The 24,096-nt window shown below is 33.4% G+C and overlaps 1 long non-coding RNA gene across 2 annotated transcripts; it reads right to left on the reverse strand.

Annotated features, from left to right (window-relative positions):
* Positions 1–521: 521 nt before the first annotated feature.
* On the reverse strand, positions 522–23,505 carry LOC103788795 (uncharacterized). Of its 2 annotated transcripts, none has more exons than XR_013528898.1 (3): positions 23,271–23,505; positions 4,657–4,770; positions 522–3,174 (listed from the first exon to the last, which is right to left on the reverse strand). It is a non-coding gene; the product is annotated as an uncharacterized LOC103788795 (long non-coding RNA). The 2 variants fall into 2 exon arrangements; XR_614821.5 differs by having other exon boundaries at positions 522–3,177.
* Positions 23,506–24,096: the final 591 nt, after the last annotated feature.

Consider the following 24,096-nt stretch of genomic DNA (forward strand, 5'->3'; position numbering starts at 1 on the left):
TTACTTTGTTGAACTTCTGTTGAAATCATCTGTTCATTAATTACAGTGGGATATTGAAGTCCACTAATATTTAGGTATTTTAGTCTATGTCTTTTTTAGTATTAAAGTTTGTTTTATATATGACATGTCGGATGCATATATATTCATAATTGTTGCATCCTGTTGCTGAACTGATTATCTTTATATACTGACCTTTTTTCCTCTCTTTTTACATGGTTATCTTATCTGTTATAAGTATAGCCACTTCTAATCTTTCTTGACTTCCATTTGCATGGCATATTTTGTTCCATTCCTTTACTTTTAGTCTACATGTGTCTTCATATGTGAAGTGGATATCTTGTACACGTATATAGGTCTTATTTTTCCATCCATTTGGCCACTCTGTCTTCTAATTGGAACTATTAGTCCACGTACATTTGATACTATTATTGATAGGAAACAATTTACATCCACCATTTGTTACTGGTTCTTCGGTTGTTTTGTAACTCTTCTGTTCCATTCTTCTCTTATTTCTGTCTTCCTTTGTGATTAAGTGATATTTCTCTGGCAATACGTCTTAAGTTTTTGCTTTTTAAATTTTATTCTATTATGGGATTTTACTTTGTGGTTACAACAAATCTTGGAAAAAAGAGTCTTATAGATAAAGCAAATTATTTTGAGCAGATGGTAAGATAAATCTGATTAGAAAAAAAGAACAAACAAAAGGAAGACTAAGAACTTTACATTAAAACCCAATCCTTCTCACATTTTGACTTTTTATTGTCTTAATTACCATCTTCTTATGTTGTTTATTTCTTAATAAGTTGTAGTTATGATTTTTTGTCAGATTTGTTTAATATTGATACTAGCGATATGAGTGGATTACACACCACAATTAGAGTATTGGAGTATTCGGTTTGTTGTTATACTTACCCTTTTCATTGAATTTTAAAGCTTCAAATGTTTTCTTTGTGTATGTTAGCAATTTTTTTCTTTCAGATTAAAGAACATGCTTTAATTTCTATGTAGACAAGTCTAGCAGTGATAAAAACCCTATATTTTTATTTGTCTGGGCAAGAGACACTATCTCTTCTTCATATTTGAAGAATGAGCTGATGGATACAGTAACCTTGGTTGACAGATTTTCTTCATTCAGCATTTTGAATATGTTGCCACATTGTCTCCTGGTCTATATATTTTATATTGAGAAGTCTTTTTCCAGGAAAATCAAAGCTCCTTTATATGTTATTTGTTCTGGATAAGGTGTCAGAACCCTGGCATCAGAAAGTGGTCAACTCATGTTTTGGGATGAAGAATTTACTAACAGTATAGGTTTGAAAAATGATAGTTCTATTAGAAAAAATAACACTTCAGAAGTGGACAGTGGGCCATCTCAGCAAGAAAGGACTGAGTGTACCATGGTGAATTTTTCCTTAGGGTTATTTAAGGACATTAAAGCAGGAGCTTAAGGTAATTTGGACAGTATTAGCCACATAGGTGATTACATTTGTAGAAATTTTCATGCCTTAATGACAGCACGGGTTGCACAATGTGTTTTGACATGCATGCATTCCAGAGATGCATAGTAATTCTAGTTACTTATAAATTTGGGAAAGAAATCTGGAACCAGATGCCATCTTAGATAATAGGACTCCAGTTACTTCTAAGTTCCTCAGATTTAGGAGTTTTGACTCTGGGTGGTCTGCTTCAGGTGACCTTTACTCATCTCATTTAGGTCCCCTGCCAACTTGCTACTTTATGGATCTCCTCTTTACCCTTCCTCTTTGAGACTTTGATTGTTACATACCTTGGAGTAGTTTCATTTGGATTAAATCTGTTCGGTGATCTCTGACCTCCTATACCTGTATATTTATAGATTTCTCTAGGTTTGGAACACTTTCTGTTAATATTTCTTTGAATATTTTTTTTTATCTTCCTCAAATCCCTCTTGAATGCCAATAACTTCTAAATTTTCTCTTTTAAGGTTATTCTGTGTATCTTTCAGGGGATTTTGTTTCTTCCCATATTTTAAAAATTTTTTTTATCTGGTTCTATTTTCCAGTATCCTGTCTTTGAGCTCATAAGAGTGTTCCTGTTTTTTTTTTTTTTTTTTTTTTTTTTTTTAACTGATGGAGTCTTGCTCTGTCACCAGGCTGGAGTGCAGTGGTATGATGTTGGCTCACTGCCACCTCTAACTCCCTTGTTCAAGCAATTCCTTTGCCTCAGCATCCCCAGTAGCTGGGATTACAGGCACGTGCCATCAAACACAGCTAATTTTTGTATTTTTAGTGGAGATGGGTTTTCACCATGGGTGTCCAGGAGAGCTCATTGATTGTTTCTTCTGCATGATCCATTATGCTGTTCAGAGCCTCTAATGCATTTTTCAGTTCAACAAATATCTTTCTCCTTTCTAGAAGTTATGTTTAGTTTTTAAAATTATATTAGTTCCTTTGTTATTGTGTGTGTGTGTGTGTGTGTGTGTGTGTGTGTATGTGTGTGTGTGTGTGATGGAGTCTTGCTTTGTCATGGCTCACTGCAACCTCTGCATTCTGGGTTCAAGCTATTCCCCTTCCTCAACCTCCCAGTAGCTGGGACTTCAAGCTCGTACCACCATGCCCAGCTAATTTTTTGTATTTTATTAGAGGTGGGATTTCACCATGTTGGCTAGGATGGTCTCAATCTCCTGACCTCATGATTCACATGCCTCAGCCTCCCAAAGTGCTGGAATTACAGGTGTGAGCCACCGGGCCCAGCCTCCTTTGTTAAATTTTTCTAAGGTTTTGAATTGATTTTCTTTGTTTCCTTAGAGTTTGCTGAGTTTTATTAGAATTGCTATTTTTAAATCTTTATTTGAAAGCTCATGCATTCAATCACTGGCTCTTGCTTTTTTCATTTGGAAAGGTCATTTTTCCCTATTTGCTATTGTTTCTGTTGGATCTCCATATATGGCTTCACATGAAGGATTATTTATTCCAGTCTTTAGTAAGGCTCGTTGTGGTTATTCTAGGGTATGTTTGCTTAGAAGAATTTTTCAGTTGCCTGTGGATGTTAAAATTACCAATCAAAATGAGGGACTTCTCTTCCTGGGTCGGTGAGGGGCATGGTTCAAAGGCAGGAGTTTCCTGGCTCCATACCTCCATCTGGGAACCACAGGAGTTTCAAATGTAAAGTTCTTTGTCTGGGTTTCCTGTGCACCTGCTAGGAAGAGAAAGACAGGTGAAGCTCTTTTGTCCCAAAAAATCCACAGAAAGCTCTGGGAGTAGGGGGCTCTGTAACTCAGAGTTGTGGACCAAACAGCCAATCTAGTATCAGAGTCAAAGATCAGTCATTCCAGAGGAATTTTGAAAGAACTCCTCTCCTTGGACAAGAACATGAATGGGGAGCGAATAACTCAAGGGTTAAAATTCCAGCTGCTCCTGGATTCCTTCTGTGGGTCTCCTCCCACAGCTTGGGAGCTGTCTCTTTCTCTCTCTCTCTCTGTCTCATAAATTGCTTTTCTGCAAAACTTTTTCGGTCCATGATATTTACTCCACAGCAAACTCACCAGGCCTCCAGGGTCCCTTTACCCATTGTTCTGGGTTAGCTAGACTAAGAACCTCTTCAGAACTGGGAGCTGGAGATGCTCACTCCCCCAGTTACAAAAGTAACTGGGAAGGAGTGGGATGTTAAAATAAATAAAAGCTGGCAACATTTTGCACTTGAGGAATTACAGGAGAAATGCTTTGAGTCAGATATGCAGTATAGTGGTGACCTTGAATGTTCTGTTCAGCTTGGAGTAGGATTCTGCTCATGGCTTGTGTTATAGCAGAGTATCCATCCTTAGGAATAAAATTGTAATGATATGAATAGAAATATGAGAGAACTAGTGTACAAAGGAATGAGATAGTGAGATAATCGAATACATGACTTTGACAAATAAAAAAGTGGATGCTGAAAAGACCATGACTTAATATGCAAGTACTTACATAGGGTTAGGCAAAGCTATGCATGTGAGGGGTAAAGCAGAAATACTTAGTACAAGCCCCCCAAGTTGTGGTGGTCATGGCAAGGAACTGAGGGAATCCTTTTCTGAAGAGACTAGAAAGTGACCTTGGAATTAAAATTATTGTTTTTTTTAATGCTAGTATAAAGAAAAGAGAGAGAAAATGTGCAACAATTTTGAAAAAGGATTGCATTTTAGGCAAACAGGTTAATGTGGTAGTGAATTAATCTTTAGGAAACTCATTTTTAGTAGATGTCCAGTCCATAATTATGTAAACTGCAACTTTTTTCTGGTCTTAATATTCTGTGGTTTAGAAATATTAGAAACAGCTAAAATAAATGGACTTTAACACCCACAAAAATACAGATAGCAAAGAATTAGAGAAATCAAAACTATCTTAAATGCTATTAATTAATTCTAAAAGTACCTAGCTTTCATTAAATTCTGCTTTCTGCTGCATTCTTAGGAGGATGGGACTGATTTGTGAGCAGCAAATCTGATACAGCCACAGTATTGTTTTTTCAACATGAGAAAGGAGGGAAATAACTTTTAAGACATCAAGTCTTTCAGAGGCACATTTGTGATTAAATTGAGCAATTTCAGCTCACTGTTTAAAAAAGGACTATATAATGCAAAAATTATGCACAGAGTGGATAATAAAAGATGTGACTGGAGAGATTAAAAGTTAAACAAACCTGCAGAAATCACAGCATGACAGCAAATTCCAGATGGCTGCATTCCCCGGGGTCCTTGAGGAACTTTGAAAGGGTAAGCTGCGTGTCATCCAACAGATTTTCATCTCTGAAAGCCTATAAATGAAGAAAGAAATGTTTCTGAAAATCCACCACTTCAAAGAACAGTTGTTTTGAACTCTGTGTGAGGACTTGGCCGAGTTCATGACTCAGTCACCCAAAAAGCCCATGCTCATGGGATTAGAATTGTTCTAACAAGAATTTGCTCCTATGCTCTGAATACTATTTATTTTGCAGATGTATCTGAAGACAATTCCAAAATCTTGTATTTTCTTTTCTATCTTCATTGAGGTATAATTGTTGAATAAAAATAGTATATGTTAAAGGTGTATAACGTAATGGCCTTATATATGTAAACACTGTGAAATTATTATAGCAATGGAGTTAATTAACATATCCATCACCTCACACAGTTATCTTTTTATTCGTGTGTGGTGAGAACACTTAATATCGACTCTCTATGCAAAGTTGAAATATGCAAGATAGTATTACTTACTATAGTTACTATACTGTACATTAGATCCCCTGAACTTATTTATATTGTACCCTTTGATCATTGTCTCCCCTGCCCAGTTTTTTTCTCCCTCCTCCAACCACTTCCCATCCCTTGAAACTGTTATTTTACTTACTGTCTCTATGAGTTTGACTTTTTTAGACTCCACATGTGAGATGATACAATATTTATCTTTCTATGTCTGGTTTATTTTATGGAGTACAGTGTCCTCTAGGTTTATTTATGTCATAAATGGTCAAAAGAATTTTCTTTTTTAAGGCTGAATAACAAACATTTAATTTTATATTTATCTCACATTTTCCTTATCCATTGTTCCAATGACAGACACTTAGATTGCCTTTATAGCTTGACTATTGTGAATAATGCTGCTATGAACATGAATACCAAAATCTCTTTGAGATACTTACTTCAATACTTTGAATATATACTCAGAAGTGGGATTGCTGGTTCTTATGAGGTTTTACTAAGACTTTAAGGTAACTTCATACTATTTTTATAATATCTACACAAATTTACGTTCTCACCAAAAGTATATAAAATTCTCATTTGTAAAACATCTCTGTGACACAGGTTTTACCTGTATAACAAACCTGCATAGCTTCCTTGAATCTAATATAAAAGTTTTAAAGAGTTCTCTTTCTTCCATATCCTCACAAACATTTCTTATTGATTGCTTTTCTGATAATAATCATCCTAACATATCTGAAGTGATATCTCACTGGGGTTTGATGTGAATTTACCTGATGGTTGGTAAGACTGAATACTTTTTCATACACCTGTTAGCTATTTGTATATCTTCTTCTAAAAAATGTCTATTAAGATCCTTTGCCTATTTGTAAATTGTGTTATTTGTGGAGGATTTTTGCTTTTGAGTTGAGTTCTTAAATGAGCTTTAGCCTTTATCAGACACATGGTTTTCAAATATTTTCTCCCATTTCACAGGTTCTATTTTTGTTATGTTGGTTGTTTCATTTACTGTGCAGAAACTTATTGGTTTGAAATAATCCCACTTTACTTTTGCATTTGTTGCCTTTGCTTTTGGTGTCATATATCATAAATCATTTTCAAGACCAGTCTCAGGAAATTTCCTCCTCCTATTTTGCTAGTGGTTTTGTGGCTTTATGCATCACATTTAAGCTTATAATTCATTTAAATTTTGCTTATGGTGAAAGATAAAAGTCCAATTTTATTCTTTTGCATATGGATATCAAGTTTTCCCTCTACCATTTATTGAAAAGACTATCATTTCTTCATTGTGGATTCTTGGCACCTTTGTCAAAGATTAGTTGACCATATATTCATAGTTTCATTTCTGGCCTAGCAATTCTGGTCCATTGTTCTATATGCTGTCTTTTGTGCTGGTATCATGCTGTTTTGATTACTAGAACTTTGTAATGTAGTTTGACATCAGGAAGTGTGATGCCTTCCTACTGAAGATTGCTTTGTTTATTTAGGGTCTCTTGTAGTTCCATATGGATTTTGAGATTTTTTTTTTAATTTTTGTTAAAAATGCCATTGAAATTTTGTTGGGATTGCACTGAATCTGTGGATCACTTTATGCAGTATGGATATTTTAATAGTGTTAATTATTCCAGTTCATGTAAAGAACATAGCTTTCTGGTTTTTTGTCTTCTTCAATTTCTTTCAGTTAACTTCCTTGGTTAAATCTATTTCCAAATATTGTATTCTTTTAGATGCTTTTTAAAATAAAATTTTTTCTCATTTCCTTTTCTGATAGTTTGTTATTAGTATATAGAAACACTATTGAATTTTGCTTGTTGATGTTGTGTCTTGCAATTTTACTAAATTTATTTGTTCTAATAGTTATTTTGTTGGATATTTAGGGTTTTGAATATGTCAGATTATGTCATGTCTAAATACAGAACAAAATCATTCTTCCTTTATAATATAGATGCTTTTTCTTTCTTTTTTCTGGTCTAACTGAATTTGGTGAGGACATCTAGTAGTATGTTGAACAAAAGTGGTAAGGTGGACAGCCTTGTATTATTCCTGATTTTGGAGAAAAATATATCAGCTTTTCACCAATAAATATGATGTAAGCTGTGGGCTTGTCACATATAGCCCTTATTAAGTTAAGGTTAATTCATTCTATAACTAATTTTTTGAGAGTTGTTTTATGATAAAGATGTGATAAGTGTTGTCAAAGGCTTTTATTGCATCTCAATATAAATTATATTTTTATCCTTGACTCTGTTAATATGGTGGATCACATGTACCAATTTGCATGTGTTTAACGATTCTTGCATGGAAAGGATAAATCCTTCTTGATCATGATGTACAATCCTATTACTATGCTATTGAATTTAATTTGCTAATATTTAGTTGACAATTTATGCATTTATGTTCATCATGGATATTGCCCTGCATATTTTTCTTTTTTCTGATGTTTTCATTTTCGGATGCATGTATCAGGGTAGTTCTAGTCTCATCTAATGAGTTTGGATTTTTTTTTCCATTTTTTTGAAGTGTTTGAGAGGAACTGGCATTCAATCTTCTTTAAATGCTTGGTAAAATTCACCTGCTAAGCCCGTTGGTGATTGACTTGTCTTTGTTAAGAGGTTTTTAATAACTGCTTCAATTGCTTTACTGTTTATTCTGCTGTTCAGGTTTTCTGTTTCTTTGTGATTTCATCTTGGTAAGTTGTATGTTACTAAGAATTTCTTAGTATATTTCTTCTAGTATATTAAATTTTTGGCATATAATTATACATAGTAGTTTTTGAACATTTGTATTTCTTTTGTATCAGTGATGTCTCCTCTTTCACTTATGATATTATTTGAGTGTCCATCTACAGGTTTATTTTTTTGTATCTTTTCAAAAAACAACTCTCAGTTTTATTGATTTTTAAAAATTGTCTTTGTGGGTCTATATTTCATTTATTCTGCTACGATATTATTATTTTCTTCTGTAATCTTCTATAATCATTACTTTCTTCTGCTTTGTGCTATTTGTTTTTTCGATTTCTTGAGGCATAAAGTTAGGATGTTTATTTGAGGTCTTTCTTATTTCTCCATATAGGCATTTATTGCTAAAAACTTTGGGAAATACTTTTGCTCCATCCGATAAATTTTGATATGTTGTCTCTATATTTGTGTTTATTTAAAGATATATTTAATTTATTTTTTTATTTTTCTTTGTCATATTGTATTTCTTTGAGTTCATATTTACCTTAACAGTGAGTTTTATATTTTCTTGTATAGTCATGTTCAGGATGATTTGTAAATTTCACATATTTGTGAAATTTCCAATTTTCCTCAAGGTATTTATTTCTATTTTTATAACAGTATGATCAAAAAAGAAATTTGATGTAATTTTAATCTTTGACAATATATTCAAACTTGTTTTGTGGCCTAAAATGTGATCTATCCTTGAGAATTCTCTATGCAAGCTAGAGAAGAATGTGTATTCTGTTGCTGTTATATGTAATATCATATATATGTCTGTAAGGTCTATTTATCTAAAGTGTAATTCATGTCCAAAGTTTTCTTATTGCTTTTCTATCTCCATGATCTATTCATAGCTAAAATTGGAATATGGATGTCACCTGCTGTTATTTTATTCTTATATATCCCTCCCTTGTGTTCTACCAATATTTACTTGATATGTTTAAGTTTTCTGATATCAGGTTATTGCAGATTTACAACTGTTAAATCTTTTTGATGGATTGAATCCTAATTATTGCAAAATGACTTCTTTTGTCTGTTTCTACAGTTTTTGACTTAAGTTCATTTTGTCTGATATAACTATTCCTGCTCTCTATTTGTTTCTATTTGCATAAAATATATTTTTAATTTCCTTTGCTTTCAGTCTCATGTGTGCCTTTAATGCTAAAACAAGCTCTTGGGTGGAGTATATTATTCTTTCATGTTTATTTTGAATTTTACCCATTCAGATACTCTGTACCTTTTGATTGAAAAATTTATTCAATTTACGTTTTTTTTTAACTATTTTGTAGTTCTTTGTTCCTTTCTTTCTCTCTTGCTTTCTGTGTTATTTACTTGCATTTTTGTTTGTATATTTAAATTTTTTTCTATTTATCTTCTGTGTATATACTGAAAAGTTTTTTCTTCATGGTTACCATGAAGCTTACATGAAAAAAAATCTTATAGTAATAGTCTACTGTATACATATATATATATACATATATATATATACATATATTTATATACATATACAATATATATATATTTAATTGTGTTTTTGGTTTTGGGGTACATGTGAAGAACATGCAAGATTGTTGCATAGGTACATACATGGCAATGTGGTTTCTTGCCTTCCTCCCCATCACCTATATCTGGCATTTCTCCCCATGTTATCCCTCCCCAACTTTCCACCCTCCACTCTCCCTCCCCTGTTCCCCCCCACAGACCCCAGTGTGTGATGCTCCCCTCCCTGTGTCCATGTGTTCTCATTGTTCAACACCTGCCTATGAGTAAGAACATGCAGTGTTTGATTTTCTGTTCTTGTGTCAGTTTGCTGAGAATGATGGTTTTCAAGGTTCATCCATGCCCCTACAAAGGACATGAACTCATAATTTTTTATGGCTGCATAGTATTCTATGGTGTATATGTGCCACATTTTCCCAGTCCAGTCTATCATTGATGGGCATTTTGGTTGCTCCCACGTCTTTGCTATTGTAAACAGTGCTGCAATGAACATTCGTGTGCATGGGTCCTTATAATAAAATAATTTATAATCCCTTGGATAAATACCCTGTAATGGGATTGCTGGGTAAAATGGAATTTCTATTTCTAGGTCCTTGAGGAATCACCACACTGTCTTCCATAATGGTTGAACTAATTTACACTCCCACCAACAGTGTAAAAGTGTTTCTATTTCTCCACATCCTCTCCAGCATCTGTTGTCTCCAGATTTTTTAATGATTGCCATTCTAACATAATAGTCTGTTTTAAGCTGATAACAACATAAGTTTAATCACATACAAAAACTTCACTTGTACTTGTCCCTACCACATATATGCTATTATTGTTACCATTTATATCTTTTAAAATTATGTATCTATTAACTAATTATTGTACCTATAGTTATTTTTAATAAATTTTTCTAACTTTTATACTATAATTAAAATAATTTACTTACTACCATTGTAATAGTAATCTGAATTTAACTCTATATCTACCTTTAACATCAAGCTTTATATTTTCTTATATGTTCATGTTAATACTTACTATTCTTTTATTTTAACTTGAAGAACTCCCTTTAGCATATTTTGGTAAGGCTGATCTAGCTGTAATTAGCTTCCTCAGATTTTGTTTCACTGGGATTTTTTTTTAACCTCTTTTTAATTTCGAAAAGATATAATTATTGGGTGTAGTAATCTTAGTCAACAGGTTTTTTTTTTAATTTAAATACTTTGAATATATAATTCCACTCCCTCCTTGCTGGCCAGCTGTCTGCTGAGAAGTCCACCAGTAGCCTTATGTGACAGCAGTTAATTTGTATGTGACCACACTCTTTTCTCTTGCTGCTTTAAAGATTCTCTTTATCGTTCACTTTTGACAATTTGTTGATAATTTATACTCTGGTGATGTTTGTATTGCTATTGCCTGAGATCCCTTGAGATTTGTGAGTCTGTATGTTATATCCCTCCCCAAATTTGGAAAGTCGTAGTCTTTCCCCCTCCCTGCTTCTCTCTTCTCTGAAATTCCAATAATGTGTATACTTTTTTTTTTGTATAATGGTATACCATTGGTCCTATATGGTTTCTTTACACTTTAATATTTTTTTTTTCTTCTAACTTGGCAATCCCTAGTCAACTGTTTTCAAGTTTGCCAGCTATTCTTCTGCATGATTGAGTCTGCTGTCAAAGCTCTTTACTGAATTTTTCAGTTCTGTTATTATATTCTTCCGCTTCAGGACATCTGACAATCCTTTTTTATGGTTTCTAAATGTTTATTAAGCTTCTCATTTTGTCCATATATTATCTTTGAGGTTTTATTTAGTTGTCTACATGTGTTCTCTTACATCTTCTTGACCTTCCTTTGGATGATTATTTTTAATAATTTCTCTGGAAATTTATAGATATTAATTTCTTTGGGATCATTTATTGAAGCCTTGTTAATTTCCATTGGTGGTGTCTTGTTTGCCCAGTTCTTTATGATCTATGTAGCCTTGTACTAATGTCTATGCATTAAAAGGAACAATCACCTCTTCTACTTTTTACAGACTGCTGTCAGCAGGCAATAAATAACCTCCTACTGTGTCCCTAAGGATTGCAGTCAATTAAGCATTGAAACCAAGTCATATAGCTGCTCCTTGGTCTGCAATGGGGTCCATGGTTCACATGTTACCAGGTGCTTGGGTGAGTGTGGATTCTGTCTGGTCTTCAGACAGACAGGAGTGTCTCATTTATCTTGGTCAGTGGTTCTGGTACTGGACAAGGGTTTACCTCATGATCTGCAATTGGATTCACAGATGGTAGGGTTTATTATCAAGTCTATGGGCAAGTGTAGCCTCCAGCAGGTCCTGGGAAATCTCCCACTGGGCAAGTGAGACTGTTCTGGTGGTATAGGTGATTGAAGCTAAAACTAAGTCATGTTGTCACTTCAGGATCTACAGTCATACTGAGGCTGGTAGCCTACCTTTGATAACACAAACAGGCATGTCTCCCACTAAGTTGCTGGGCAGGCAGGACTGCCCCTTGACCATGTCTGAGAGGGGCCAGAACTCAGTAACAGGCTCATTTTAGGATATGCAGCTGGACCAAGGTCAGTTGCCTGTCTTCATGGAAAAAGGTAGGCTTGTATTTCATTGGTCCATGCATGGCCAAGAAACATGTATGTTTCTGAACTTCTATGAGAGTCTGAGCCACATCACAGGCTGATCAGGGTCTACAGCTGGTCCTGAGGTCAGTAGGTCTTATGCCAGAGGCATGGCCAGGTGCGGCTCCTTCTAGATGCTGGGATAGATGGTGTTGGTGGCAGGACAAGTCCAAATGGGACTGTAACCAAGTCCACAGGGACACATGGTTGTTTCTGGGTCTGTAGCTGGGACTACAGCCAGTAAGCCTGGCACCTAGACACTGACCTACCTTCTCAAAACAATTTTATTTGGTCTTGGGCTTCACCAGGGTTTTTTCAGCCTCTTATCTGGATACCAAAGCTCTCACAAAGACACATTTGTCTCTGGTTTACTGCTAAAATACTGTTGTTGGAGGGATAAAAGTGGGAAAATTTTTATTCCTCCAACTTGCTGATGTTATTTCTAAGGATTTTGCATTTTGTTAACTCTATAATAGAGGTCACAGGAAAACATGGGATTAGGTAATACAGGAAAAACTTTGGAGCTCCCAAGTGAGACCTATGTACTTGATTTATGAGGTACCCTGGAATTTAGGAGAGGCTTGTTTCCAGAAAACTTTCCCTTCTAAAAATCCTTAACTCTTTTTTATGGAAAATAATTTTGCTTTGTATAATAGTTAAAAAGCATTCAGTCTTTGAAAGAAGACAAAACTGGTTTTGACTGTCGGACTTGCTGCTTTCTTGGCACTATGCTCCTTAATTAGCTTCAGTTTTTACATCCTTTTAAAAAAGGGGAATAACAATGCTTATTTCAAGAGTTGTGACTATAAATGGAACATGCTACTTAAAGCACCCTACACATTGTAAGGCACTCAATAAATGTATCAATGTCAGTTTTTCTTCCTTTCTAGTGCCTGTGTGTGGATGTGTGTGTTTTGGATTTCTAAATCACTGATCTCCTCACATGTTGTTTCTAAAATTTTACCCTAATTCACAATAATCTCCCATAAATAACATGAATATAATGCAATATGAATACAATGTTCCTGATAACCGAATCCTCTCTGTCTGTAAAACAGTGTGCAAATGTGCGCACACACACACACAGATACAAAAGCATATAACACAAAATAGTTACATTTTATATCCTCAGTGGCTCCATGTAACTACTGTTACATATTGGTATAGCAGTTTTAGAATTAAAATATGAATTTAAGCTTAGATGGGAAATAGATGTTTTGCTGTTAGCTCAGAAAAAATTCCTGATATTTTAATAGAAATTTTATATTGTGCTACTAGCAAATTTACTCTCCCCTATACCAAACCATGGTTTTCATATTGTTTCTTGCTTTCAACTTCTAGCACCACTTGCACCCATTTTTCAGCTGATGACCTTGCTTAGAAATTCAAAAAGAGATCAAATAATCAATATTTTACCTTTGCATCCTCCTACTATTGGTATGCACATACACATATGCATTCTGCCTCTCTTGAATTAAAAAAAAGATGAACTATCTTGCCATTATTTAAAATTAACTCATCAATTTGTAATGGGTTGTCCCACTTTATCAATGATTCTGCTGTTACATACAATTATCTCCCTTCTTTTCTTGAAATTATATATTTTAATTTTCTATGGGAATTCTTCTCACTAGCTACCAGACATGTTTATTAGTGCTCCTCTAAAATAAAATAATAATCACAAATACATTCATAATTACAGCCATAATTTGATATTCCCAATCACAGCCAAATTATTTTAATATTTAAATATTCTGCCCTACTCCACATTTAATTTATAATAAAATTCCATCAGGTTTCATTAAAAATATATATCCTGAGTCCATCAATTTCTGATCACTTAACTTTCTCCAGTGTTCTAATAGACCAATCCAACATTGCCCCTCTCTCCACAATTAAAAGAACCTCATGGTTACTCTCTTTGCTTTAACCCTAGCCCCTAGATGTTTTTTTTAAGTTAGCAATTAACCTAAATTTTTAATTACATCATATGAGTTTTCTAAACTCAACCATCTAAAGTTTTCTCATCAGAATTGGAATAATATTCAAAATTCCTGTAAATATCTAAATGTCACACTTGGCTTCATCTATGAAGTTGCCTATTATTTACTGCTCCAATCTTGTTTGATTATGAGAGAGATAATTTTATTGGGTACCTTTTTCCTTCCACTGGAATAGAAGCTTCATGAAGACAGTGACTCTTTTATAAACAATGTTATATTTCTAGTGCTCAGAATAATATTTTGCAAATGGTAGGTAGAAGAGGAGGAAAGTTTGTGCATATGTAAATTCTAGGCCTTGCTGGATTTGACATTTTTCTACCTGAGCAGTCTTATTTCTTAGCATACTCCCTTTTGATGCTTATACTCCCCCCACACTTACTTTTCCTTGTCTTCTGTCTCAGTAACTTTCTCACAGTTTCCTCTGCTCAGAATGCTCTTTCTGGTCTCCGTAACTCTGTACTCTTCTAGTTGTATACTTAGTGTCAATCCTCAAGATAGCTTTTGCCTCCTTAATTCAAAATATCTCTTCCCATCACCTTTACTTAAAATGTCAGCTTTCCTCCATAGCCCTTATAAAAATTGTGACTCAATTGTTATTTACATCGTTATTTGCTTTTTGTATTCCTCCCCCGCTAAACTGAAATCTTCATGAAGGAACGGCTTATGTTGTTTGGTTTTTGTTTTATCTTTCTATTCCTAAGATCATGCTTGGAATCTAATAAGTATTCAATATTACCCTAATTAAATCTGTGTCTCCTCTTAGTTGGTCACAAAATGATGCCATATTCAAAAGTAATGTTACAAGTAATGAATCCTGTAAAATACTTTAAGACTTCGTTTAGCATCTCTGGAAGAGGCACCATACGGGCAATTTTATTTCATGAAAATATTTGTCTCCTGAGTCATCATAGTCACTCCAAAATCTTATCTTACTCTGTATCTTTCTAGCTGTTTGTCTATCTATCTATCTGTCTATCTATCTATCTATCTAATATTTATCTGCTTCTTCCATGTTAAGATTAGCTCTTCAATTAATGGATAAATTTATTATTTTCAGGGTTATTTAAAACATCTCAATATTACCAACATGATAAACACTATCTAAAAGGCTTTCAGATAAATACAAAAACATTCTTATTAATTTTGTAGCAGGTGAATATTTAAATACTTATAGATGTTTGTCCATTTTAAAACTAAAAGAATAGATGATTGATTGATTGAACCATATTCTACATGTGACTTGATATACTGCAGTAGAGAAGCATGCATTTCAAGCCAGTCTGCCATGGCCTCAAACTCCTTCTGTGGCACTTATTAATGGCTGAACATTGATATGCTAATTAACCTCTCAAACTTTGTTCTGGTCTGCAAAATGGCTGTAAAACTTATCTATCATGTGTGCGGAAAAGTGAGCATCATATGCGTTACATAAAATGATACTAAATGACTAGCAGATGGTTTAGACTTGAAAGTATAGGAGAAGCTCAACAAATAAATGATGCTTATTTTGAATTCACATGATGTTAAAAGTACAGATGCTGCTCAACTTACAATGGGGTTATGTTCTGAGAAAGTCTTCGTAAGCTGAAAGTGTAAAAGTCATTTAACACGCCTAACCTCCCGCACATTACTGTTAGCCCAGACTACATTAAACATGCTCAGAACACTCACATTAGCCTACTGTTGGACAACGTCATCTACCACAAAGTCTGTCTTACAGTAAAGTGTCAAACATCTCATGGAATTTATTGATTACTGGACTGAAAATTAAAAGCAGAATGATTGTTCTCAATGTGCAGTTTCTCTGGATGATGCCTTTGCATGATTGTAAACTTGAAAATAAATAAAACAAATAAAAATAAAAACACAAATAACCCATACAAATTGTGCTTCTAGTTTTTGCCACTGGAATGATTTCATTTTTTTTTTCAGTTTCATTATAATCTTTTTTAATTTTTTATTTGATTATAGGTTTTGGGGTACATGAGCAGAGCATGCGAGACAGTTGCGTAGGTACACACATGGCAGTGTGCTTTGCTTTTCTTCTCCCCTTCACCCACATTTGGCATTTCTGATTTCATTTTTTATAGTTTTTCATATCAAATACCTCACAATAGCTTCAGAACACTATCCCTGGAAAACTGCATTTTTTTCTTCCTAGAAGTGCTGAGAATTATTAGATGTTTTCCATCACTGATCAGAAAGCAGTTAGCATCTCTTTATCAAAAACACACAAAAAATTGTATATATATTATAAAATTTCTGAGGAAAATGCATTTTAATTTAACTGTATGGATTTTTTTATGAAAGTGTTAAAGCCTTGTATCAGCCTTACAAGATACATTCTGTGATTTGATTTAAATGGCTGTTATTCATTTCCTTATTTTTAAATTTATTCTTTAGAGTCTGCAGAAAAAAATTATATAATAATATACTCAAATTGCATCCATCTTTGAAGCTGAGAACAGTTGGTCTCGGAGAGATGATTAGTACCCCTAGCAGGCTCAACATCACATAATTCAGTATCCTTTGAACCTGAATTGAGTGCTGATAGTGCTATTTATTCTGCATTTGAGATGATGGTTGATGGCTAATATTTTCTGTGGGAAAAACATATCCTTAAGAAACAAATTTGGAATGCTTAACAGTGAATTGTGGTACAACAACAATAGAGACCCACCTTATTTTTAAAATTCCAGCAGCAAAAACAAATAAAACATGTGATGTTATAAAGTACATACTATAATATTTGTTACATTGACAGAAAGTGAACTACATGTTATTGTGACAGAAAATCCAATTTACTGTCTGTTGCCTTCAATTTTGATTTGACAAATGCTCAGTCTTATGCTGTGTTTCAAGTCCTGTCATTTATCTTTTGCAGCATGTACTGTAATGTCTCCTTGAGGCAAATAAAACTATCTTTCCATTTAATTTACTAAAAATGCTTAGGTATATTTGAGTTTATTAGGTGCAAATATGTGAGAAACTAATTCTGTTGTTAAGATCTTTTTGGCATGTGAAATCCATCATGACTTCAAGTTTGAAACTATTGATTGCATCCTTATTTGTGTGACAAGCAGCATACACATGAAAACTATATTATCCTCGCATATATACCATGTAATTTTGTGATCCATATCAAACTCACTTAAACAACTTCATCAATTGTAAGTATTTAATTATTTACTTCAAATAGTTTAATTGGATATGAATGAAAGCTTTCCATAGGCTGTAATTATTTTACAGTATGCATTAAAGAAAAACCTTAACACTGTAAAATGTTAGTTTTCTTTATTCATTTACTATTAGGCAGCTATTCCAGAGAATGCAAAATGGTATGGAAGGAACATCTTAGAAACAAAATCTCACATTTTAAAAATAATTACAGCCAGGGGTGGTGGCTCATGCCTGTAATCCCTACACTCTGAGAGACTGAGGTGGGCAGATCACAAGGTCAGGAGATCGAGAACATCCTGGCTAACAGGGTGAAACCCCATCTTTATTAAAAAATACAAAACAATTAGCCGGGCTTGGTGGCATGTGCCTGTAGTCCCAGCTACTTGGGAGGCTGAGGCAGGAGAATCACTTGAACCTGGGAGGCAGAGGTTGTAGTGAGCCTAGATTACACTACTGCACTCCAGCCTGGGTGACAGAGCAAGACTCCATCTGAAAAAATAACAGTAATAATAACAACAATAATAATTACAAAGACTGCCAGTTCATGTTTTCATATGAAACATTATTTTGTCATCACTCTCTCCAAAAATTCCAACAAAAAGACAGTAAATAAATAAGAAGATATATATTCTGTAACATATAGAAAACACAGAGGAAAAGAAAGCAGGTGAAATACATCAACAATATTTTAGAAGATGGAAAGAGTATGAATGACTATACTACCATTTGCATAGTGGAAAAAGCTGAAATCCAGATGCTGTGTTAAGAGATAGCTAATCAAATTTAATTCAATGCATCACAAAAACAATCAAGGAAAGATTGAAACTGCAGGCAACTAGAGCCTCTTGTAGGGTTGCCAGGTAAAAGAGAAGACAAACAATTACATTTAAAAATCAAAGAACATTTTTTTAGTATACTATAATTGCATGGGTTGTACTTACACTGAAACACAATCAATCTATCTGAAATTCACATAGGACTGAGCATCCTCTAATTTTTATGCTAAATCTTGCAGCCTGCTATGAGGCTAGGTTGAAAAGTGGCACTGAAATTTGTATGAGGATTAGTTGAAAGTGGAAGTAATAAGCACTGTAATTACTATATCTCCCTCTCACCCAACTTGTAGTGAAGACTACCTCACTGCAGCCCAACAGGCAGTGGAATTTTACTCCCTGAAGAAAATGAACCAGAGATACTATATTTAGGGAAAGGCATTCTGTACAGCACATCAGGGTTGAGTCACCATCCTAAAAATACTGAAAGTAAAAGTCTGAATAATAGGAAGTAAGACCCTTTACCATATTGTCTTCACTCAGGGTTATAGATTCTAGGAGGCAGAATTACCTACCCCCACTCCCATTAAATCAGAGATTAAGAGACCCCTTTTGAGAACAGGCTCCCCCAACAAAAGTGCACAGAGGATTATGTTTGGGGGTCATCAAACCAAGTAGCCCAGCTCTCTCTCTTTTTGATCACTCCACAGCAAAACTGAGATGTTGACAGGGTCATCTCATGCTCATAGGAATTAGTTAAGATTTTCAGTATCTCCTTTTGAAATAAGAAAGATTGCCAAATATTCATCCATTTATTCATTCACCAGATATTCGTTGATCCAAGCACTGTTTTAGTAACTGGAGACACCTCAGTAAACAAAAGGTCAAGATATACTTAACAAAACTTCTAACATAAAAGGGAAAAACACAAAAATGTAAAATACAAAGAGATAATAAATCAATAGCAATAAAAATAGATGGTTAGTGGATTTGAAAAAATATATCCTGCACTAATACAAGAACAGCTTGTTTTTAAAGATTAAGATAATAAAAGGTATTTGGAAATGTAAAAAAATTATTGAATCAAAACTTTTTTAAATGAATTTGAGTAAAATATTACATTAAAAATAGCAAAAGACATTTAGAAAATAAGAGAAAAATAATAATTAATTAGATAATACAGCTAGGTCAACCAACATAAGTTACAGAAAGGGAATAAAGAGAAAATTGGAGAGTATAATTACATAAAGATAGAATTCCAGAATTAGAGAAAATAGGTTTTTACATTAAAATGTGGGTCAAATATTCAGAGCAATAAATGAGGAAACACACATACACACAAAGAACACACCATTTGTGAGATAGCAAAATAAGACGGATTTTTAAAAAATCTCCAAATATTCCAAAGTAAGAGTAAAATAATTCAACTTTGTATATGAAGGACTAGAATGAAAATGACATCAGAATTCTTCATAGCAGCAAAAAAGCTGAAAGTCTAATGAGTAATACCTTTTAAAAATCTAAGAAAACTGTATTTGTGATTGAAAAGTCTAAATCCAGCCACCCTACCAATCAAGTAGGAAGACAGAATGTTTTGAGATTTGTTTTCTGATTTTCAATATTTCAAAAACTTCTCTCCAGCCATCTTTTTTCAGCAAGAAATTTAAGGGAATTTAACCCTTCAATAGCAGAATACAGTAGGTCATTTATATAGGGTAAAATAAAGAAATAGCATTGTAAACTTATTTGGTAAGTTTATTTGGTAGCTGTGTTCATATCAAAATATTTAAATAACTGAAAATGGTTTCTTCTGGAGTTTGCAACGTGACCGTGTAGTTTAGCCTAGGATATTGTGTTTTATTGTTTGTTTGTTTCCTTTAGGCCCTAAAGTACTCTGCCTTCTAAAGCTACATATAAGCAATACTTTCATAAAAATAAAAATTTTTAAAAAATCCATAGAGAGCTACATGATTTAATTACCTCTATTCATAGAATAAGACACTCAAGTAAACACTATATCAATTGGAGCCACAGAATTCCAATTATCTCTTGAAATCAATTTATGCAATTTGGATAAAATGCTTGTTGAATTGTGACATTAATTACTTGAGCATAATAATATTAACAAATCAATCTAAGAAATGTCCAAAGATTCATACAATCTCTAAAGCAAAACATCAATAAAAACATATCTTCAGACAGTACACAATTTGTTATACTTCTAAAAATCATTCTATAGTCACTTAGTAACAGGGATACAATGAAGTGACACGTTACTTAATATCCTATATAGATCTACATTCTTTAGCTCCAAACATTACACTCTGGTGATGAAATTTTGTTAAGCACAGGCTTAATGATTAAAGTGAAAGTAACATCTAGTAAAATAGTAAAAATACAATCAATAATTGGTCCTACTAAGGAAATCAAGCCAAAAATTGCTGTCTATTTTTAAAATAAGAGCAAGATAAAAAGTGATAGTAAAAAACTGAGACAGTATTGTGCTACTCTAGTTACCTTAAAGCAGTAATTATTTGGAAAGTTATATAAATCTAAAGTGGACTCTGACTGATAAAAGAAGCAGATGTCTTCTTTCTCGCTTTTCAAAAAATCATTACTTAAATTATCCATACAATACAATAATTTACAAAGAGCATGCTTAAAGTGAGCTCCTTTACTTATACTAATTTAATTACCTTATACCAATTTAAGTATTTTTGGTAAGTATCAGAAATAATGGTACCTAATGAAACAAAATCTTGGCTAACTTCTTCAGCCTGGGAATGCAAATCATTTTTATTTTTCTACTATTTCTGATGACAGCCAAAGTCAAGCTAGCTTTAGTTTAGAAAGGACTCAAGACAGAGTCTATTTTAGCAAGCAAATGAACTGGCTTCATTGGTATGTGTTACACTGTCTTTCTTCTAAATGATTTTCCAAAACGGGTTCATTAACTTGTTTTTGGAAATTGTGTGCTGAATGATGTGATATCAATGACTTAGAACGACTTACTTGGTTCATTAGCATATCATTGGAGAAAGCGGAATTGTCTTAAATGAAACGTCTTTAGTCCAACTATCCTCAGGGTTCGGTATGTGCATATAAGTGTGTGTGTGCGTGAGAACAAACTCAAATTTTTGCTATAGTTAAAGTCAATGGTAATGACTTCCTTCTTATTTATGATTTTCATACAATATTTTTGTTTGTAGTGCTTCTAAAGGGGAGGAAAGATATAAATAGCAGCAATTTCTGGACTGTGAACTATGGTAGAAAGATGAAATGACTATGCAGGGGATGATTGAAAATGTTTAATAACATGCTTATGAAAGGACTCAAAATATTAAGGCCAGAACTGAATTATTTTTGATAAAAACCTTTGGGTTTATTCATTATGGGTTTAAATGAGAAAGTTTCCCTCAATATGATACATAAAGTTGAAATTTGCATTTGCATCAACTGTCTCTAGTAGTTCAACTTATACAAAATATGTTTGCTACAAAATAGGCTAAGCTAATAACAATTATGGTAAAGGTAAAAGGCAATGTCAACACCAGGAAAAAAAAAACTGGGGAGCAGAGAGGAAAAAGTTACCTCACCATTCTTCCTTCACTTATCCATAGAGGTTCACTGAACACTTATTAAATAACAGACACTGTGTCCAGAACAGGGATATTTTCTGTAACAGTTATACTCCATGGGATACATAGCCATAGAAAGAAAGTTACACCATGCCCTTTGCAGTAATATGGATGAAGCTGGAGGCCATTACCCTAAGTAAACTAATATAAGAACAGAAAACCAAATATAACATGTTCTCACTTAAAGTGGGACCTAAACATTGAATACACATGAATGTAAAGACGAAAACACAGACACTGGGAGTGTGGGCTGAGAACAACATATTGGGCACTGTGTTTACTGCTTGGATGATGGCATAGTTGGAACCCCAAGCTTCAGCATCACATGGTATATCCATGTAACAAACCTACATGAGTACCCCTTAATCTATGATAAAAGCTGAAATTGCAAAAAAAAATCATTTTTACTTTTAATTAATTTTTAAATTACTCAAACATCTACAAAGGGAAGTTTGCATAAGTAGCATAATGAGTTTTATAGAATTTTTTGTTCAATAGGACATCAAAAATCTTTCTAAAATAAATGTTTTGCTATTGTAATTTTTTAAATTCAATATGAATGATATAGATAAAATTTAAAAAATGAAACAATGCAAAAAATGCACCGAGACAAAATGTTGATGCAAACAACAAAAACTGCAGAAAGCAGTCTAATTTGTCGGGATGGTAGGACTTTCAAACTTTGAGAGGAGTAACAATTTATCATCAAACAAGATCAATAACTTTCTAATGAAATAACTCAGGATAGTATTTTCCTAATGATTTAATACCCCAGAAGCATTCTCAGGACCATAATGAGAGTAATGATGCTATATGAACTTAATAGAAACTGAAAGACTTTGGAGTGTGTAAACCAAAGTACCAAGGTATTGATTTATATCAATAATTTAAGTTACAGGACCATCTTAAATTGACATGAACATTCTTTGCTCAAGGAAAATTATTTGGGAAGTCAAATTATTAAATGATTGCATGGCCTGAAGAAATTCAGAGCAATCAATTGTGTAATTCAAAACTGTAATGGCATTCAACTGATTGGATTGCCTTCATCATATGATTTATACACATCAAAAATGAACAGATGTTTTCCTTGCAATATGGAGCATCATTGCTCTCGGGCAGAATTTAAACTAGCAATGATAGTGTTTCCCTATACAGTTGACTACTGTTATTTGTAACAGTCCCAAAAGTTTTGACTACCTTTTCTATATTCTGATCATGCTCCGCAGTGTGGAGATGCTACATTTTCAATGTGCTTTCACACAAACTCACTGCAAACTCACACTTTAACAAAATTATGTAGCTCTCTATGGATTTTTAAAAAATTTTAATTTTTACAAAAGTATTGCTTATATACAGCTTTAAAAGACAGAGTACTTTAGGGCCTAAAGGAAACAAGCAACAACAATAAAACACAATATCCCGGGCTAAACTACACCGTCATGTTTCAAACTCCAGAAGAAACCATTTTCAGTTATTTAAATGTTTTGATATGAACATAGCTACCAAATAAACTTACCAAACTCACACTTCCAAGAGTTCTTTGCTGCCAGGACACAGACACAGACAGGTTTTGTCAATAAAAAGACACATCCGTATAAATCTGAAAATGGATGACTCCATTTTTTGGGAAAGGTAAAGCTTACCTCTTATGTCAGTGGTAGAAATCTTGCTGCTTTTTCAGGTTAGTTATGCAATGATTCTGAGAATATCTCTAAGAAGTTCCAGTTTAATCTTATTTCACCCTTTACAAAGATATGTTACTAATACCTGGAAATAAATTCCTCCTACTTAATCTAGCTAAAGTTACCTCTGTTTTCCACACTGAAGAACCCTGCATGCCACAGTCTATCACCTTCATAGAGTGTTCTATTTCTGACTACTCCGCTTTGGTACCATAGTCTTTTGGGTGAATTTTAGCTCATTATATTTAGAAAACTATCACAACAGTCTTCAATGCCATTTACACCATGTACTAAGAAAAAGACCAGGATAGAAACTTTATTTCTATGAGTATAGAAAATGAGTCTCTTATTTTGAAATCACATTTCAAATGTGGATTCTTATGAAACAACTAAGATTTAAACCAGAGTTATTTTTTTTTACCACAAAGCCCCTACCTCATAACATGTTATATTAGAATAATTTGTATAAATATCTTACAATTCTGTATTATTTTCATAAAAATATATAAAGATATTTTGATCCAATGCATCAGTTGATCTCACAATATTTGTCATATTACTGCTACTATATTTTCAAATAATGATTATTCTTATTCTTATTTTGTTGTCTTTTATATGTGTACAAATAACTGAGAATATTTGTTAAAAGTACTAATGTGTATCAAAACCATTGTCTTGATATGCAATGGGAGAAGATATTTTATTAAAAATTGATTTATAAAGACAGCTATTGATTCCAAGGTATCTACTAAAAGATAAGCTTTAAGCAATCAAAATGTGGCTACAG

The sequence above is a fragment of the Callithrix jacchus genome, chromosome 17, assembly GCF_049354715.1.
Source record: "Callithrix jacchus isolate 240 chromosome 17, calJac240_pri, whole genome shotgun sequence".
Lineage (NCBI taxonomy): Eukaryota > Metazoa > Chordata > Mammalia > Primates > Cebidae > Callithrix > Callithrix jacchus.